The sequence below is a fragment of the Pinus tabuliformis genome, chromosome 6 (genome assembly GCF_031772625.1).
Source record: "Pinus tabuliformis cultivar Carrire ecotype Pingquan chromosome 6, CPIR1, whole genome shotgun sequence".
Classification (NCBI taxonomy): Eukaryota; Viridiplantae; Streptophyta; class Pinopsida; order Pinales; family Pinaceae; genus Pinus; species Pinus tabuliformis.
The window spans coordinates 334555230-334571242 of NC_142292.1; the positions used below are offsets into that span (position 1 = coordinate 334555230).

General features: G+C 44.8%; 1 pseudogene; it reads right to left on the bottom strand.

Moving 5' to 3' along the window:
* Positions 1 to 689: 689 nt before the first annotated feature.
* Positions 690 to 2242, bottom strand: LOC149258665 (uncharacterized; annotated as a pseudogene).
* Positions 2243 to 16013: the final 13771 nt, after the last annotated feature.

Below are 16013 nucleotides of genomic sequence, written 5' to 3' on the forward strand. Positions count from 1 at the left end.
ATCCTCTCCTTATCAGTCAAGCCTGCTTGCACATCCTTTGTTTGCGGGAGGAGCTGAGCCCGGACGGTGAAAGAGCCAGGGGAGGCCGGGTCATTGGAAATGGAGAGGCCTTCTGATCCATTTCTTTAGGGGGTGAGGGTGCGTTAGCACGCTCGACTAAAAGGCCGCCATCGCCCCTACTCCTTTATAGGGGTCGCTCGACCAACGCCTTTTAGTTACTTATTTGAGAGGGGCACCCAATAAGCATCAAGGATAGTACACTCGACTGCCCTTAGTTACTTATTTGAGAGGGGGGCCGCCATCGATTTGGAAGCTCGACCATCGCCATCGCCGATTCCTTTTCCGAGCGAGAAGGGGGATCAATTCTTGGTTGGAAAAAGAGGGGGGCCGGCCCTCTCCCCCCGAGGGTCGAGCGATAAATCCCTATAAATGGATCAATGAATAGATAGAGCAGGTTTACGGTACAACAGACAGCACGCCAATTTGCTTCCAAGGTTACAACAAGCACGCGCACAGGAGACAGGGGACATTTCACCAATGGCCACCCACCTACCTTGTAAGTAAAAAATGGCATGAGCTGCATGCGGGGATACTCGCACGTACGGTTCTTAGGGAGAAAATACTGGCGCCCACCCGGCTAGAGGCACAAAGAAACTAATGGAATACAAAACGTATCTTCAAGCTCTACCTTATTTTGATCATTTAGAGGGCGATCGCAGAGTCACTGAATGAAGTCCTCCATTTCTTCCGGAGGTAGGTGTTGCAGAGACCCGCAACGAGGAAGAGATTACCAAGTGACACATAGAATATGGCGACGACAACAGCATGTCATAGAAGGAGATATGGAGCCACCCTTGGCTCGATGTATCTACAACTACATCCTCGAGCGGTAGTGAAATGGGTATCGTGAATGTGAGATGCCAGCGAAATGATCGGCCAGATGTGCATGCAGGGGCTAGGGCCTATTGCGTCCTCCCTTGTGTGTGATAGATCTAGAGCGAGTGCACCAGAGAGGAATGGGAACTAGGTTTATATATTCTATGGTGAAGCATCTGAGGCATAACTGCACACTCACATGATCTTTGCCGAGAGATAGGAGCATTCGGTGGAACCGGTGAACTACACTTGCTTCTGGATAGATGTGTGGGACAGAGGGCTCGTGGTACCTGCTGCCTACCCTTCCGCTTTGGAAACCGTGTGAACGGAGAGTGGGCAGAAGGGAAGGAGGTCCTCATACGGAGTCGCACACTTGAGCAGTGCGGGAGACCCGAATGGGGAATGGGTCAGTGCAGTGAACTCCACACCCTACCCCTTGAAGATGGAGAAGAATCACCACTTACGGGGTACGGAGAGGTATTGATTTCTTTATTTCAAGAAAGTTCCGGTATTTAGTCAAGGGAAAGAAAGGTGAAACAACGACTGGCTTCTTCTGAAACTGCTGCTTCTAGTGCTACTACGTTCCATTCATTGCTACATACGACGACCAGAAGCAGCTTGTGGTCGGCTCGGTTCTAGTTCCAACTGCATCTGATATAATATTGACAGCCTATATAAGAATAAGAATTTGAAAACGGCCAACCACTTATAAATAGGTTATACCTTTATTGAATGGAATGAAATCCCCTACCAGTCTTTCTTTCTTAACTAATGAAATAACCTAAAGAAATCGGTGGCATTGGTCGAGCGACTCCATCGATGGCGGCCTTATTAGTCGAGCGTGCGAATGCACCCTAAATAAATCCCAATGAGGCACCCTCAAGAAAGTGCTCTCTGGCAATACAATAAAGGCAGGCAAGCGAATCTTAGAATGCCCACGTAGATTAATACGCCTTCCAACATTAGCACTGTTGTGGTAATGGAATGCATGGGGCGTGGCCTTCCTTGCATCGCAAATTAGTAGTAGTTCTTTTACAGAAAGGTCCTGCCTTCCTGTTACTCGGAGGTATCCTTCCACATAGGGGTGCCCCTTAACTCAATTAGTAAAGGTAGAATATGGGGTAGAAGACTGTGCCCTTCTTTCTCTTCCAATATCTTCCACATCTTCTATTTTCTCCTTGTCCCGTAATGCATCGGCTAGTAGAGATAGCAGTCTACAAAATCTATAGAAAAGCCACTTAATACAGACCTGCTCTGTTCTCCCTCCAATGAGCTCAGAGGGGGGATGTGAATAGCCTGAAGCTGTTCATTGAATACCTTCTGCTGCTGTGCCTTCAATTGTTTTGTCTCTTCTGGCTGCCTCCATAGTATAGATGCTTGAATGTGTCATAGCTGCCTGCATATTCCTTTAGGGATGTCTATCACCATTTCAAAGTGTTCTCCGCCCTTTTGCATCTTGAGCTATTGGAGGATCTAGAATACACTTTGATTTGACCGGTGTAGATGAAACCCATCCCAATCCGGCTTCTTTGCCATGGTCAAGTGGCCTTTCCTCTCCTTATCAGTCGAGCCCCTCCAGTCCTCTCCTGGGGGTCGAGCAACTAAAGTTCCTCTCCTTATCAGTCGATCCCCGTTGCCGGTCCTTGATTGCTTATTTTAGGGGCTTATGGTCGAGCCTCCCTCCACATCCTCTCCCTCTCCTTAACAGTCGAGCTGATGGCGGCCTTATTAGTCGAGCGTGCTACGCACCCTGACGGATCTTATGGTTGAGCCCCTCACCATCGGAATAGTGAGTGACTCCATCCCTCCGATCCTTGTTATGGTGGTAGTTATATATGAGCATGTGGTAGTTTAGGTAGAGATAGAGATGTGCACCTCAGCAAGATGGCATAATGACATATATAATGATATTGATTTCTTAGCTAGAGAGAGAGAAGAAAGACGAGGTTGAGGAGATTCACTTCTTTGGGGAAGGTGAGCGATAAATCCCTCTGGGCCTTCCTTCATCAAGTCCGCATTGGATTGGTTCATGAGTCAAGCGAACACAAGGGTTCATGAGGCAAGCGAACTACAATGCACAGGGTAATAAAGTCTATGACCTTGAGCACAGTGCCCCCACCCGGTGAGATGTAGGCTTTCAGTAGCTACATAAGAGGTAAGATCGAGTGCCAGTTGAATCCCCAGTTGATGATAGCTCCAATTGATCGATAGCTTGCTGGTTTGCTGGTTAGCTCGTTAGCTGGCAAGATGGGAAGCTGGGCAGGAGCTGGCTGGTTAGCTGGCGAGATGGGGAGCTGGAGCTAGATGGCGGGATGGGGGAGCTTGCTACTGGGAGAATGGAAGCTGGGTGGTGGTCTTACTCAGTTGGGCGCAGGCACTAAGTTTGCTTGGTACAGAATTAGAAAAACCTTTTCAGTTGCTATTTTTATTGAGATAAACTCACCTGAGGTACGAGCCCCCCCACCCAATAAGTAAATTGAAACGAAGTCGCTCGTTTTTAGGGGGAAGGGTTGGAAATCCTATCATTCGGGCACTTCAAGTGATTTCTTATTTCCGAAGAATGACATTTCATGAAGTTTCCCTATGAGAGGTGGGATGGAATCATTTGGAGGTTGAGCGCCTTTATGCTTGCTGGCCGGACTTGACGAAAGAAACTGACAAAGGAAGAAGCTTGGCACGAGGGCTGCTGGCAGAACCCGTGATGCAAGAACGTCAAGGTAGGTAGTGGGCTAGAGTGTGGCTAGCTAGACCTCATGAGAAAGGCACCCATCACACCCATCCGTCGACCCACCATACGCAAGAGAAGGACTTACCGCCAGACGAGAAAGAAAGAAATAAGCCCGTCATCACGCCATACCCGAGGGAGAAGGAACCTACCCGCTTCGAACTTGCTGCGGCTTTACGAATCACCGAATGAGAGAGATTATGTTCCCCATGATGTTCCCATTAATCCCAGTGTTTCCTACCTGCCGGTCGAAAAGAACATGACATTGCATGGCAAGGAACAGAATGTAACAACCTAGGTTATCAACAGTCAGTCAGCCTTCACCCGATGCCCACCAGGAGAACCTACCTGCAAGAGAGAGATATTCTTGCCCGTTGAGAAAGATCTTACTTAAGTAAATAGGCCTAGGGAGGTTATAACCGATAGGCCACAATACCTACCCACCTGGGGAATAGCCAATGAAAGCTGAACGCTACGGAACAATGCTATGTTCCTACCTGGGCTGACCAAAGAAAGCTGAACGCTATGGAACAATCTGTTGATTGTCCCTACCTCTGCTGACCCTTAGTGCTACAGAACAATTTGTTGACTGTCCCTACTCCAACAACTAGACATAGCGAGAGAGACATGGTTGGTTCATATACGTTGATTCACCGTGCGACCTCTTAATTTGATTTCGGTCCCACTAGATTAGATTGATTCGTGGGCTGCGAGAAAAAAAGAAGTTATGAACCGAACCCCGGGAACGGGTGCACGGAATGACCCCAGACGGACGGGGGGTGAATGCTTCGAGGGATGCCGTGCTTTTAGTGATACAGAGAGAGATGCCTTATATACGTTACACCCAGAGAGAGCATGTGTATTATTTATAGATGCTGCTCGAATCGATTCTAGTTGCTCCCAACAGATCACAGTGAAACTCAAGTCCTTAGTTCACTCGATCCCACAATGCAACCACTCCACCCATCGTTACACACCCATTCATCCACCAGACGCGAGATATTCATTATGTTTATCCAGTCCAATCAGTCCAGTCCCACCAATAAAACCAGTCCACCAACAGGGAGGGCCTACACAAAGAAACTGCCCACCAACTACTCCACTAGCCCAACTAACAACAACTGGTGCTTTCTCCCTTGCTTGCCTTACAACCCACCACACTACAATTGGTGCTCCCTTACTTACGAGCTTGCCTTCCCACCCTTGCCCACCAAACTCCAACCAGTTTAGGTTTGCTTACTTGGCTTGCCTGGAACCGCCCACCACATGACAACGGGTTATTGCTTGCTTTTACGCTAGACCCGCTTAACTAGATTTGAGTTCGTTACTTGCATCGTTACTTGCTGGCTGGGAGAAGAAACAACGGCTGGTTGTTGAAACCGAGGCTGGGATATGAAATGAAATGAAACGAGCGGGCTGGTCCAAGAACTCCCGGCTTGCTGATTGCTGGAGGGTGAGCTGTCGGGGAGAACGAATCCCGGCTTGATGCTTGATGCTTAGCTTCTTGAAACAGCTGGCTGGCACCCATCAACGCCACATTGGGCACACCCGTAGTTCACTTTATGCCCACTAGGAGAACCTACCTGCTTGAGAGATTGTTGCCCTTTGAGATAGATAGAGATTGCTTACTTACGCTAATCAGAACTAGGAGGGATGTTATAACCCATAGAACACAGTAACGCCTACCTACTTATCGAATGAACTATATATGTAATTACAAAACCTCCGCCTCCTGAAAATGGCAAAATAGGAGCTAAAAGTTCAAAAAGCTCCGCCAAGAGAAAATGGCAAATATAATAGATGCTTTGAATCTCCCTCATTCATCCGGCGATGGCGTAATGACATATATAATATATGACTTGAAGAAATGGGAGAAGGGAAAGAAATGGGCATATGTAATTACGCTTTAGCACCGTATGTGAGCTTAGAATCTTTCTAGAATCGTAAATCAAGAAACTTTCAGAAAGGAAGAGCTTTAAGACTTGAAAGGGATCGAGGCCCAGCAGACTCCATTACAGTTAGAGGTAAAGACCACTCAACAGTAGCAATTGACTGAATTTCCCCACCAACAGTAGCAGAGATAGAGGCAAAGGTGAAAGCATAGTTAGTTTTAGTCCCAATATCTTTGTCAATTCGATAGCTAGTAGCAGTTCCTGTCCCACCAATAGTAGTTCGAGAATCATTACCCCACCCAGATACAGATAATGAACCATAAACGACATAGGCCATAGCAGAAGAAATAGTCAAGCTAACTAGAATGGTATAATAAGATAGGTTTACGCCTATCGTTTAGTTATGGGTTTCATCCCGCCTGATGTCATATTAGCTTGATGATCCGGATCCAGTAGTTGACTTCACGGGAATAGTACCGTTCGAATACACCAGCCAGATTCAATTCATATGAGGTGGCGGTTCTCTCTTTCATAGATAGCAGTGAATGGGCGGAGACAACCGAGACAAGTGAACAGATACGGCCCAAACCATTCCCAAAAGCCCATCCGATTTCATGAATAAAGCACCCTCACTCACTTAGGGAATAAAGAGTGGGTGGCTCGCTGTCGCTCACAGCACTTCCTTTCCCAAAAGCCCATCCGATTTCATGAATAAAGCACCCTCACTCACTTAGGGAATAAAGAGTGGGTGGCTCACTGTCACTCACAGCAGTTCCTTCGTTCCTACACCTAATCGTTCCCATCCCATCCAATCCACTAGCTAACTCATTATGTGAAAGGTACCTAGCTTACTCATTATGAAAAAGGTACATCGTTATAGATACGCTTGTGCAGGCCCCTGTCAATGCAATGTACACCCCAAAGTAGGGGTTCATGGGACCATGCATGCCCCACCTGAACCATAAATAGATAGTAGAATTCTTTATATAAGTGAAAACAACACCCACCATCCCAATAGTGGAGTCCGCGTTACCTTATTCTCCCTTGGGCATCTCTTGCTAGCAGAGAATTTCCCTCCCACGAATGGTCCATCATAGCTTTATCACGAATGAGATCCTTCCCTCACTAGAATATTAGCTAAGCGGGTGGGCCAGCCGTATAATTCCAAGCAGGCCCTTGCCCTCGCTGAGCTAGAGCAGGAAGGTCACTAGAGCAGGTCACGAGAGCTAGAGCAGGAAGAGCTAAGATAACTAACACTTCCTGTGGTATTTGGGGATGGAAAAACCGAACTGCCTATTCAATCCCTAAATAGGCAAGAGATATAAATGGATGTAGGGCTACGCCTTCCTTCAATCTATCGCTTGATATCCGAGTAATCAAAATGGGCCATTCAATTCAAACGATTTAGTTAGGTCGGGGCCCGTCAAACCACGGCGTCCAATGTGTGCTGTAACACCCCTTATCTATGATATTATGCATTTTGGGGAAGGGTTTGGGGAGTAATCCCTTCCCCCTCTCATTTGGTTTGTAAGAAAAAATCCTGCCAATCTGACCGGCCGTGAATGAGCTGTGTCATTTCATTAGAGTGAGCTATGTAAGTAAATGATTCCTTCCCCTTGACCAACCTTTAGTTACTTATTTGAGAGGGCCCACCCAATAAGTCAAATGAAGGCAGAGTTGAAGTCTGTTTCCAAGGCAGAGGTGAAGGTCCCCAGGACCGGCAACGGGGCTCGACTGATAAGGAGAGGAATTTCTTGTTTAGGAGCTACTGGTATTATTACTTCTCTTAGAAGGACCGGATCACTCCGTGCCTTACCCTACTTATTTATAATGAATCAGCTAGAAATACTTTGTGGGAAGGGGAGGCATCTAGTAATGAACCCTTTACCCTTGCCTTACCTTTGTTGATTAAGTGTTACCCCATAAAAAATATCGACCTTCAGAACTAGACCTGTTTGATACCACTTTATTCAGTAATCGGAGGTACATCTAGAGAGAGACCCGGTATTGCATGGCATGAAACATACTTCAATGTTGACAAACTACCTACCTATGGACTTAGAACTGTTAACCTTATACCACTTGACTCAGTAATGCTTAGGCTACTGCACTAGACTTCAAGATTCACCTAGCCTTACATTTAGTATCATATACAACAAGCACTCCATCACTACGGATCCACCTAGAGACCTAGACTAGACCACTTGGAGTCATTAAGCGCTTAGGAGGGAGTATCCCCCCTCAACACGGGCCAAAAATAAGCTTTCCTATGGCCCCTCTATGGGGTCTACGGAAGTGCCCCAGAGAATTTTTTTTTGGACCCTATATTAGGTTCGGCAGACCTACCTATGGTTTTTTGCATGGTTTTCGCACATGGTTTTGGACGCGATGGTTTTCGGTCCATGGTTTTGGACGCGATGGTTTTTGGTCCATGGTATTGGATGCTTCAACATGTATAAATATGTATTGTAACATTGAAAGGAACATAATAAAAAATCAAGCTGGTAGTCCCGGTTTTGGGATCCAAGGGAAAATCTCTATGTATATGTGTTTTATGTGTTATGCTCTTGCATTGTTTATTTTCTATGTTTTAGAGTTCGTAAGTAGGTAATTTTTGTACAAGGTTAAAACCTACAAAGAACAATCCAGCTTGTCCTGGTAAGGACTGGAACTTTTGCAATGCGCAGTTTTAGTCAGGATGACTGCTACTTGGGAAATTGCATTTGTGCAATCCTAGGACCAATTGAGGTACTACCTCTCAAAATTACACAGAGAACATCCTTGGAGGCTAGTGTGAGGTAGACTCTGTGCAATTATTGGGAGCAAGGCATGGACTTCCATCCCAAAAATGCGGAGTGCAAGCCAAGAAAGGCAAGGTTCAGGCCAAGGAAGCTCAGACCTGTCGACGAGCGACTGAAAATCAGTAAGGACTGAAAGCATGTGCAACGCTAGGTTCAAACATGAGCGAATGAACATGCATGCAATCATTAAGTGCAGGATTCAGTAAGATGGGAAAATAATGAAGTGTTTGAAGCCAGTCAACAAAACAATGAATTTTAGTGTAGAACAGTGTCATGCATGAGACAACAAGGAAATGAATGAAAAACTTGAAACGACGCTTCTACAAGCTAACATGCATTGAAATGACAACAATCATTCAATAAAATCAAGAAAAAACATTCAAACAAACCAAAATACAAAAAGAAACAGAAAATTAAAAAAATACATGAAAGGCAGACTTACCTAGAAAAAGTTGTGATGAGTGTGTCAAAGGATCTTAGATGCGTTGGGAATGCCAGAGCTCCAAGATTAAAGTGAAGAATGAGCCCTAAAGCATCAAATAAATAGTTTTTACAAGATCGAAGCTTATGACATGCATGCCACAAATCTCGGGAAAAGTAACACTTGCGCAAGATTTATAAAACGCCTTTTGCATGTAACCCCCAACTGCTAAAAGTAGATCCCTAAAATATAGGGATGCCTTTTGCTTATTTCTTTTTTTTTTTGGAAAAACTGCCCATGCATGCAAGGAAATATTGCACAGTCCTGGAGGGAACCGATCAACCTGTGAGCACATCCAATGGTCAGCAAGCCTTGGGATGACTTCTGCATAGTTTCTGGGCTAAGTGGCTCTACCTGCCACTTAAGCTCTACCCAATTTCTGGACTCAAGCCAGGGCTGCCAGCCAGAACTACACAAATTCTGAGAGAAAGGTCGGTAATGGATTTTTTGTGAAATTTTCTTAGGGAAGGTAGCTTGCCTTCTCTGTGCAATTCTGGAGAGCAGTGCGATCTTCCATGATGCACTATGTAATTTCAAAGAGAAAGGTTGGATTCCTTCAATTGCTGCGTAGTTTTCCAAGTCATAACAAGAAACAGTGTGAGACCAAGTCACAGGAGGTCAGCTTGCAGGTGAAAGACAAAAAAGTTAGTGAACACAAGATGTTATGCCAAAGAAACTCAAGTAAAAATCAGTAAGGACATAAAACATGTACAAAGTTGGGTGCAGACATGAGCGAATGAATATGCATGAAATTAGTAAGTCCAGGATTCAGTAAGATGGGAAAACAACAAAGTATGTGAAGCCAGTTGCTGCAACGACGATTGTTAGTGCAGAATAGTGTCATGCATGTGACAGTAAAGAATGCAATGCAAAACTTGAAACAACGCTTCTATAATCTAACATGTATTGAAATGGTAACAAGCATTCAATAAAACCAAGAAAACATCATTCACACAAACAGAAATACAAAAAGCAACTGAAAAGTAGGAAAAGACATGGAAAGAAGACTTACACGGAAAAAGTTGCAATGAAGGTGTCGAAGATTCCTAGATGCATTGGGAATTCCAGGGCTCCAATATTGAAGTGAAGAATGAGACCTAAAGCATCAAATAAATATTTTTGAAAAGATCAAGGCTTATGACACGCATGTCATAAATCTAGGAAAAAGTGACACTTGGCGGAAGGTTTCTAAAATGACTTTTGCATGTAACCCCCAGCTGCTAAAAGTAGATCCCTAAAATCTAGGGATCCTTTTTTCCTTTTTCTTTTTCAGAAAAATTGGCATGCATGCAAGCAAGATTGCACTGTCTTGGAGAGAATCGGTCAACCTATGAGCACATGTAATGGTCAGCAAGCCTTGGGATGACTTCTATGCAGTTTCTGGGTTGAGTGGCTCTGGCTGCCCCTCAATATCTGTGTAATTTCTAGACTAAAGTCAGGGTTTCCAGCAAAAACTCACAAATTCTGAGAGCAAGCCTAGTGATGGATTCTTTGTGAAATTTTCTTTGGGAAGGAAGCTTGCCTCCTATGCACAATTCTGGAGAGAAGTGCTCACTTCCATGATGCACTACACAATTCTGGAGAGCAAGGTTGGTTGCCCTCCAATGTTGTGCAGTTTTCCAGGTTAGCACAAGAACAAGTTTGATACGAAGTCATGGGAGGTCAGGTTGAGGGTGAAAGACAAAAAAGTTAGCAAACATAAGTTATTATGCCAAAGAAAATCAACTGAAATAATAAGTACCTGGGTAGTGTAGAAATTTTGAATAATTTAACACATATTCAACAGAGGTTATCCTGATCATGTACTATTGCGGAATACATACACAATACATAAACTCCTCTACATTGATCATCAATATAGCAGCATCAATAACAATAAAACATCAAGAGCATTCACACATTAACACAGTATGTAACCCGGGGAAAGCATCTCGCTAAAAACCCCACACTATCTGTATATTAATGATTGAGACGATGTAACATTACAAAGTATAGTGTTTATCACAAGCAATCCAGTACCAGCTCCACCTGTTACACACAATACAGCTAAGATCTAACCTCCAAATCTATTCCACTGCTTGCCTGCCTCCACTGCTCAATACCTGCTCAAGAATGAATGAGAATGGTCTACCAAACTCGTATTTCACCTCCAAAGAATCACTCACAATGTGTAAGACGTGAGAAGAAGCTACAAACTGGGCAAATACATGAGCAAACTCATTGGCATACTCAATCCCTTGATTGTGCAAGATCTGATGCACAACTATAGTCACAACTGATAGCAATCTGATTCTCTAACACCTGTCCCTGCTGAACTGAACATGCACTAACATGCAACTGAATTAACTGATGTATTCTATAGTTGTATTATGAGTTAATAATTAGTTTAACAACTCATCATTAGTCTATTTGCAGTTAGACTAACTACAACTAGTTTAACCAAGTCAAACTGAACACAACTCCATCAACTCCACAATCAACTCCACCAAACTCAACTGATTGAGTTCTAACTGAAGTCATGCGTGCAACAACTCAACTGACTCATAAGAAAAGCGTACTTCCTTCTGACAGTTGCATGGGCCACATCTGTAGCTCAAACTGAAGTGCTCCAAGAGAATAAGATCAAGTTTATAGTCCAAATATTATTATGAGACAATAATATTTGACTTTTCTATTTTTGACAGCCAGTCTAAAAATAGACTTTGATCACCCACACTGTGATCACTCACACTGTGGTCACCCACACTGTGATCACCCACACTGTGGTCACCCACATTGTGGTCACCCACACTGTGATCACTCACACTGTGATCACCCACACTGTGATCATCCACACTATGATCAAAAATAGAACTTGCACCATAATTTGCCTGCAGGCCCACTTAGTTAAGGCGACTCTTTTCACTAAGCTCCATCATCTTGTTGCAATCTCAACACTCCCTCAAAACAAGATATGGATTATCAGCAACCCCTATCCTGCCTCGGTGGTACTCGAATTTTCTCCTGGTGAGAGCCTTCGTCAGAATATCAGCATCCTGATCCTCCGTTGGAATGTATGAAAGCAACATGATCCTCCGCTGCACACAATCTCTGATATGATGGTACCTGATGTCAATATGCTTAGATCTATCATGAAATATAGGATTAGCCGAGAGTTTAATGCAACTCTGGTTATCACAGTAAATCACAGTAGGTTCCAAATGAGAACCGAACAAACCAACCAGGATCTTCCTCATCCATATAGCCTCGCATGCAGCCAAACTTGCTGCCATATACTCGGCCTCTGCTGAACTGAGTGCCATGGATCTCTGCTTCCTGCTGTACCAAGAAACTGCTGTCGATCCAATACTGAAGACCCCTCCTGATGTGCTCTTTTTGTCCGTTGGGCTCCCTACCAAATATACATCCGTGAAGCCACATAGCTTCACCTCATCCTCCTGTCTGTACCACAAACCATATCCCGATGTGCCTCCCAAGTAGAGCAATACATGCTTGCCCGCCTTCCAGAAGAGCTTGGTAGGCTTAACCATAGCTTGTGAAAGCTGGTTAACTGCATAGCATATATCAGGTCGTGTATTGACCAAATACATCAGCAACCCCACCAACTGTCGATAAACAGTGGCATCCACTTCTTCTCCCGAAGTGGCATCCTCCTTCCTCCAACCTCCAAGAAGAGGAGTATCAACAAGCTTGCAGCCATGCATGTTGAACTTCTCCAATATCTCCCGAGCATACTTTCCCTGAGAAACAAACAGTCCACCACTGCGCTGCCATATTTCCAATCCTAGGAAATAGTGAAGGAGGCCCAAGTCCTTCATCTCAAACTCTGTAGCAAGATCCTTCTTGCATGACAGTATCAATAGCTCATCACCCGTTAGAATCAAATCATCAACATACAGTACAATGATAAGCAACTTACCCTCCACCACAATCTGGTATAGGTTAGGATCCGCCTCGCTCTTGGAGAATCCAAGTCCTGTGAAATAGTTGTCTATCCGTGTGTACCAATCACGTGGTGCTTGCTTCAACCCATACAGCGCTCTCTTGAGCCTGCACACATGCGACTCGCTACTGAAGACCTCAAAGTCTTCGGGCTGCTCAATGTACACCTCCTCCTCAATGACTCCATTGAGGAATGCAGTCTTCACATCAATCTGATGAATGTGCCATTCCATCTGCGCTGAGAGAGCAAGAATCGTCCGTATGGAGGAATACCTTGCGATAGGTGCAAAGGTCTCCTCATAATCGATCCCCTCTATCTGTGAAAAGCCTCGGGCAACAAATCTTTCCTTGTACTTCTCCACACTCCCGTCAGCTGCCTGCTTGACCTTGTAGATCCATCTCAAACCCACCACTGATTTCCCCTCCGGTCTAGGAACAATCTCCCATGCACTATTTCTGACAATAGAATCATACTCTTCCACCATGGCGTCTACCCATGCGGGATCCTCCACAACTTCCTCGAAAGAGGATGGCTCAGTCACAACACACTTGCTCATCAGAGCCATGTATCCAGTGTACCGATCAGGTGACTGTCTCTGCCTGCGTTGGGCTGTAGGTGGTCCTACAACTTTCTGTGCATCTTGAGCCAGTCGCTCAGCTTCTGTCAAGCGCTTTCGCCCTCTGATGGTTGGCGCTGCATGAGTGGTCTCTTCCACTCCATGAACCTCGTCCTATGGCTGATCCACGTCCTGAAGCTCATCCTTAGGAACTAATAGCTCCTCATCTGCATGCAAGTGTAGCTCCCTCTCAAGCGAACACTTCATGGCTTTCTCCTCCTGAAATTTTATATCCCATCGCACAACAGTTTTACCACTGTCTGGAAAATACACATGATAGTTGTGGGGCGTATCAGTGTACCCCACAAATATCCCAACCTCTGCGGTCGGCTCCAACTTCTTCCTGGCATCCTTCGTCACATGCATGTAAACGTTAGCACCAAAAATCCTCAAATGAGAAAGATCAGGCTTCTTACCAGAATAAGTCTCCTCAGGTGTACTCATGCCAAGTATCCTATGAGGACAACAGTTCTGCACATAAACTACTATATTGCATGCTTCCACCCACAAGTGAAGGGGTAGGCCCTGATCATGCAACATTGCCCGTGCAGCACCCACAATCGTTCTGTTCTTCCGCTCAGCTACCCCGTTCTGCTGTGGGTTATGGGGAGCTATGAGCTCTCTACGAATCCCTTCTGCCTTGCAGAAATCCTTGAACTCATCCGAGATGCATTCACCACCATTATCGCTCCTAAGAGCCTTCACCTTCTTCCCCGACTCCTTCTCGACCAGTGCTTTGAATTCACAGAACTTTGAATATGTCTCGCTCTTCTTCTGCATGAATAAGATCCAGCACTTACAAGAGAAATCATCAACAAAAATCACATAATACCTGTGTTTTGCTGTTGAAGCAACTGAGAAAGGTCCACACACGTCTGTGTGAATTCTCTCAAGGATCGTCGTGGCGCGACTATCCTTCTCGTGAAAGGTGTCTTTCACAAACTTCCCCAAAGTACACCCCTTGCACTGATCTGACTGCGCAAGTGTGCCTTTAGGAAGCCCTGTAGTGATCTGCTGCAGTATCTTCAAGGCTCCATGGTGAAGGTGACCCAATCTCCTGTTCCACAACTCGCCATCATCTCGGCTCACCAATCCTTCTGCCTTGCCCGCCATTGCTGCGCATCCATCTACATGCAACTGATAAAGGTTCCTCACTCAAACCCCTATCTTCTGGGTCTCACCAGTTGTCTTGCTGCGCAGGAAAGCCTTTCTCTCGCTGAAAACAACATCATACCCCTTGTCTTCTAACATCGCCATTGAGATGAGATTCTTCATCAATCCTGGAACATGCATGACTTCCTTCAATACGAAGGGTTTACCAGACTCCCACTCAAAGGAAATGGTACCAATACCAGTCGCACTGTATCTACCATCATCGCCCATCTCGATGTGCACTCCAAGATCTTTGTCCTCTAGATCAGAGAACAAATCTCTATCTCCCGTCATGTGAAAAGATGCACCACTGTCCAGAACCACACTGATCCCATCACACTTGAAACCAAGCATGCGATCAACGAAAAATCAAGCTCAAACTGTGAGGCTAGAGCTTCTCCTACTGAAGATCCATCATCCTGCTTGTTCTTCTTCTTTTGCGGACAATTAGTGGCATAGTGTCCGTGCTGGTGACAGTGAAAACACTTCACCTTGGACATATCCTGCTTCTTGCCTTTTGCACCAGACTGAGAAGCTTTCTTGTTCTTCCCCTTCTTTGCTTTGGCAGCTAAAGCGCAATTCTCTTCATCAGATACCTTTGATGAAGATCCATTCTCACCTTTATTGTTTCTGAATTTATCCTTGAGCGCCAGGTCGCTCTTGCTTTGGAATAACATTTGCAATCTGTTGAAAGACATTTCAACAATACTGCTGCAAATTCGAATTTCCACCAGCTCCAACTCAACCGCTTCCGATCTAAAATTCGTGAGAACACAATATTTCTCGTACAAAGATTGACTGTATGGGAATTCACTGGATATCTCACCTTCCAAAGGAAGGATGAATCCAGAGGCTACCTGGCCCGATTACAGACTCTACCTGAAGAAATAGAATGTAAACACTTCCTGAATAGTAGATCTGATGATCAACAGCTCCGATACCATGTAGAAATTTTGAATAATTTAACACATATTCAACAGAGATTATCCTGATCATGTACTATTGCGGAATACATACACAATACATAAGCTCCTCTACGTTGATCATCAATATAGCAGCATCAATAACAATAAAACATCAAGAGCATTCACACATTAACACAGTATGTAACCCAGGGAAAGCATCTCGCTAAAAACCCCACACTATCTGTATATTAATGATTGAGACCATGTAACATTACAAAGTACAATGCTTATCACAAGCAATCCAGTACTAGCTCCACCTGTTACACACAATACAGCTAAGATCTGATCACCAAATCTATTCCACTGCTTGCCTGCCTCCACTGCTCAATACCTGCTCAAGAATGAATGAGAATGGTCTACCAAACTCGTATTTCACCTCCAAAGAATCACTCACAATGTGTAAGACGTGAGCAGAAGCTACAAACTGGGCAAATACATGAGCAAACTCATTGGCATACTCAATCCCTTGATTGTGCAAGATCTGATGCACAACTATAGTCACAACTGATAACAATCTGATTCTCTAACACCTGTCCCTGCTGAACTGAACATGCACTGACAT